General features: G+C 38.8%; 1 long non-coding RNA gene across 2 annotated transcripts; it reads right to left on the bottom strand.

Annotated features, from left to right (window-relative positions):
* Positions 1-3233: 3233 nt before the first annotated feature.
* Positions 3234-4826, bottom strand: LOC127316290 (uncharacterized). Of its 2 annotated transcripts, XR_011750158.1 has the most exons (3): positions 3993-4826; positions 3780-3879; positions 3234-3681 (listed from the first exon to the last, which is right to left on the bottom strand). It is a non-coding gene; the product is annotated as an uncharacterized lncRNA (long non-coding RNA). The 2 variants fall into 2 exon arrangements; XR_007860255.1 differs by having other exon boundaries at positions 3780-4826.
* Between the last annotated feature and the right edge of the window lie 762 nt (positions 4827-5588).

The following is a 5588-nucleotide window of genomic DNA, read 5'->3' as shown; positions in this document are numbered from 1 at the left end:
GGAAGGCAATGTAAACCTTCTTGGTTAGATAGCCATAATACTGGAAAATAGTACATATATGCTAAATAGTAAAAAACTCGCAGAACGCAAAATAATAAATCACCATGACCTCTCGTCGCCATACAAGTGTAGAAACTAAGTTACTTGGCACATCCTAAACGTGTTCCCTTGAACAGGCCTATAGAAAATGGTGCAATTTCAGGAAATCATAGCCGCAAAATGTGGCCTCTATAGAAAATTGTGAAATATTTATTGGCCGGAATGTGGAGTTTCAAATATGTTTTATTTCTTCACTAAAATGAAGCAACCTACATGCTTATACAGGGTTTGCTGGTAGAATACGTGGGTTCAGGACCGAGACCTTGCAGTGAAGTAATGAATCAAATACATATGAAACTATATTCCCCTTCTATATTCCATATTCCACGGTTGTTTGGTTTTCTGAAAAAGAGGTTGCCTTCCCATTTCCATTTTCAGAAACTAAATTAGTAGTTGATAATCTACCCCTAAGAAAAATTAAAGTAAAAATTGGGACACCTAGCGAATTGAAAAATGAAAGTACTCCCTCCGATTCATATTAATTGTCGCCAATATGAATGTATCTAGACACATTTTAGTTCTAGATACATCCGTATTAGGGACAAATATTATGAATCGGAGGGATTAGTTTTTTATCAGTATTGTTAAGTCAAAGAAGCTGCAATATATGTAACCTTCTTCTGTACCTCTCCTCAAACTTAAAACTAAAGCATGAAACATACAATATATACTCCCCTAGAACTTACGATTCGGAATCATCATGCGAGATAGAATCACTCTAACCACCGAGGCGAGGATCAGCCCCATGCGTAATTTCTGCATGAGAAAAAATGGTTAAACTCACACTTTCTTAATATTAGTATTAGATGGCTACCCCATTTCTCATAAATCACAATTACCCCCAAGCCAAACAATAATAAGAACACACAAATGCAGGAACAGAATATATCCCCTGTGTTGCTTCTTCCCATGGTGCTAAACCACACACACATGACACACCAGCCCTCCCCATCCCATCACATACCCAACAAGATTAATTGATACCCTAGTTTTATTCATCAATTAGAGTGGGAAGTAAAAAAAAGTTTAAGCAGCAACAGTGAGGGTAACAAATCATACCCGATCGAGTGCCATGAAGACAATAATGTGGTACATGGTCTTGGCCACCTCCACAAGCACTACAAGTACAGGACCGCCACTTCAGTTTGAAGGCAATTACAAAATCGGCATACACTACTACCTCAGAGCTGCCTAGTTGTTGCAACAATCCATAAGTAGATGTTCTCAGATAGGTTGCAACTTATAGAAACGACCAATCCAAAGATATACTCTTTCCTATTTGTAGTTAGGATTAAAACAAAGATTGCAGATAATTCTGATGGTATTTAAGGTGGATCTGAACTGGATAAATTTTGACATAGGGAGGAATACAGTAGTAGTTGGTCCTCAGAAACAACGAAGTTCAGCTTCCCATGTGCTACAAAGAGCCTAATCCACGGAAACTTTAGTTCATGTCATATATTGCATAGAAAATCATTGACATAAAAGGCAGAACATTAAATGCAACTAAATAATAAGATTAATGATCAAGTCACTCACCAATAGCTGTTTTCCATCCTTAAAAGCTGATTCTGTAGCTTCTTTAGCCCGAATTCCTGAAATCACGACATGCATACCCATTAGTCCTTACATCGCACACGCAATTATTTCAGAATAAACAAGACCAAAGATACAAGCTACAATGAGTACAAATAATGCCCACATATTACATAATTTTCTTTCTTAATAAAGATTCAATTTTAACTAAGAAAGAGGATGTAGAATTACTTGTTTGGATAGCCTTATCGCTACGTTAAACAATAATTAACATTGAGGTGGCTAAGAGGCGCTAAAAGAATTCATCTTGTATGCATTGGATAAAGAGGAATCAGTAACTTGGAAGCATTTGAGAGGAAGTGCTTGCTAAGAACCTTGATAGACGGTCAAGAAGTGTAGGCAACACCTGCAACACATGAAGCAAAAGTTAGGACATCATGCCTGATTCAAATGACAGATCATGTTCACCAGTAAATCCGTGAATGCATGACTACAGGATATATAGTTGTTTGGTACTTATTACTACCGTACCATGTAGTAAAAAAAATTAGGACATCAGGCCTGAGTGACTGAGTCAAAAAAGACTTTTTTTCAAGAACCGGAAACAAATGTTGCCTATTTTCCATTAAGATTAAACAAATTCCACCAGTAAATCCGTGAGTGCATGATTACTGAATTTATAGTTGTTTGCTGCTTACAAACCATACTATGTAGTACAAAAACTTAGGACATAAGACCTCGGTGGCTGAGTCAAAAGACAAATTAAGTCCACCAGTAATTCCATCAGTGCATGCTACTGAATTTATAGATGTTTTCTACTTACTACAGTACAATGTAGTACACTTCAAATATTTCCAAAACCCATGTCTTCAAAGGGTACTATTATATATATAAACTAATTGTGGCAAGTAGAACTGTAGAACACACTTTCTTCTATCTCTGAAAAGGTTAAAAAAAACCACAACCACCAAGTAGCAATGCAATCTTGTAGATTATAGCTGAGTGCACGTGCGTTGCTACGGCCATGTTAAATGTAAATATGATACAAGTGAAAAATCGCGCGTAAAAAATGTGTATATCTAAATATCCGTTCACTGTAATGAAATAATAATGCAACTTGCATTTTTTAAAGGTGTCCCCCTACTTTCATGAGCAAATTCATCTTTCTAGTTCCCTCTAGAAAAAATTCATCTTTCTAGTTACAACGACTTTTCAGAGCTTGCCTTCCACAATTCCATCATCCTTCAATTTTTTGTTGCCCTGGTGTGATGTATGTCTTTTCTGACACCACCTTCAACAATTGTAGGCAACAAAAAAGATCTCAAGTTTCATCACTTCTCTACCACGATCGATTGTTGCGATGCATATATAGGTTTTGGCGATTTCAAGTGTCATATGCTGGTGGTGGTGTTGGTCCCAAATTCTCTCTATAACTTCATACTACAATTTTGAATGATAAACTTGAAAACCCCAGGTTGTAGTATCGCGTAAACATTTTTTACGGGAGTCAACAGAAATCTCTTCTGCTATACTTCTGTGTGTAGGAAAAATATATAAGATACAATCTGCAGTGCGTTATTCTGTAGTGGAACTCGATATAAAAAGAGAATTGGCTATATCCAGCAAAGTGGTCCATTAACAATTATTCATGCCTTACAAGCAAACTTCATATAACTTACCTATTATACCACTTCATTACAACACACAACTTACATGATCTGATAATATTCCACTGCATGTCAATTACAAGAGCTAAAACATCATAGTAATAATAAATCTTCTTCAACCCAGAAGTAGCTTCTTCTACATCCACTCATACTGTAGCAGTACAGTGGTGGATGTGATGTGCAGCTGCGAGCTCCTCTCTGTCCCGGATGGTGGATGCGAGCCTCCACGACGAGTACGGAGTGGATGGAGACCTCATCCTTCCACATGCAAGTGCAAGAACTGGCTCTTTACTCTTGAGATCTTCGGTGCAGATTTTAGGTTTCCCTTGTGTACAGACTCTTCACCAGCACTTCTGCTCGTGCTCCTCCCTTGGTAAAACTGTGGCCACATCAAAAACAATGATGGTGAAGATCTTCTCATACCCCTCCGTAAGCGGAGGCACGATCGTAAAATCACCAAATCTGACGTGTACGTACAGCCCTATAGAGACCCGTATGGTGCGCGTTGTCTTACACAAGCAAATCCCGTACGTATGACATACTTGTACCATCCCGTGTGTTCCTGACGCAATGTTTACTGAAAAAGTACCACATATAAAAGGGTATAGATACGACATCTATACAAACGGGTATACATGGAATGGGTATAAATTTCGGCAGACTAAAGTAGGAAAATAAACTAAATATGACCTCTCAACTTATGTTAGGGGGGAGCGCTGGAGCAGGGCTCCTTCACCAGAGGTGGCAAGCACAGTACCTGAGGCAAAATCAACATTTGGAAGCTGCCAAAAAAAAACTCCATGTTTCTCCAACAAGTTTTAGGTAGAGGGTAAATTAGCACCGTATATATCAGGCTTAGACTATTTCATGTGTATCCCACAAATAACTTAGTTCAAACAAAAATTGTCAAGCAACTTCTAACCATGGATGTGCCTAGTACCAAGAGTAACCCTTAAAGACAGACATCAGAGAAAGCTTTTTAGATACCTGTGAACATGAACAATTAATCAAGTTCTTTTAATCTGCAGAATAAAGAGCGATGCCAACCATTTGCAGAGACTCATCAAATTCATTTAGTGTAAACTGGCGGTTATTTAGCTCTCATATTCTTACTTTTATTAATCCAAAAGTTATTTACATCCTCCCTGGAATCTAACCGTGAAGATGACACTCAATCTGTTTTGTGGATGAAAATTAGAGCACTAAGAAGTATCACTGGTCTTGTATTGCACAGACAAGTACAAAATGATTAAATAGTCAGAAAATGTGGAAATAGGTTTACACTGAACTGAAGCTTCAATTCCAGGCCTTTAAAAGGACGTATTTAATCAGGCATTGGCATCATCTGTGCAAGCCTGCTGGAGGTCACAATTTCGCATATCCTAGAACACATAGTTGTACATGATGATTGTAGTACTGGGTTAGGTGCACTCGAGGAAATCTGGTCAACCTCGTTCCTGATATTTGAGGCAAGTGAGGAGTAATTGTATGGAGAATATTTGCAGATCAGCTTTATGGACTAAACAACAGATCTAACAACCTAGAAATAGAGAAGAGAAGACAGTTGTGAGGCCACCTCACACTCACCGTCGGGAGGATGGAGGCGGTGCGGAGGTGTCCAGTCGACAGAGACGTTGGGGCGGAGGCAGACGTGCGTGCTGTCACCTCTGTTTCTCGCTGCCGCTACCATCCATCCCCAAGAAATGTGTGACAGCTGCAACGGACACTCTCCTTGATGCAGACCCACTTCTCTACCGTTCCTTCTTGAATATTTTACAAGTTGGACTTCCAACCAGACAAGAGGTGTCACCTGCATGGAAAAGATGAGACAAAACAGTAAATACCAAGTACATAGAAGTCTCTCACAGTTGTAAAGAACAATCACGAATAAAACAAGAGTGTTGATCATGTATGCCATTGGATCAAAAGCTCCATGGAGGTATTAATGATATATTCCTATATTCTCAAATATGGCCAAGCGGGCACAACATATGCCTCCTAAAGAAGCTAGTCATTCAACGCAAAAAATTTAAGGCATCCCACCGTTGCAAAATATTTCAGCATTACTGGAGGCTCTAAAGGGAAGACAATAGACCTTCCCTTTGCAAAAAAAAATACAATTGAGAGAATACCAGACTAACCTGCACCATTATGGGTTAGACCGTCAAACGAAGAATATCCTCAGTTCCAAGCCTCGGTGATGGAAATTAAGAATAGTCACAAAAATGTGTATCTCCATTACCTGATTCCTCGTTCCCCATGATAGGAGTATAGGGAGCAGCTGGA

This window comes from Lolium perenne, chromosome 1 (genome assembly GCF_019359855.2).
Source record: "Lolium perenne isolate Kyuss_39 chromosome 1, Kyuss_2.0, whole genome shotgun sequence".
Lineage (NCBI taxonomy): Eukaryota > Viridiplantae > Streptophyta > Magnoliopsida > Poales > Poaceae > Lolium > Lolium perenne.
The sequence above is the reverse complement of the archived record's forward strand: the minus strand, read 5'-3'. Positions and strand labels throughout refer to the sequence as shown.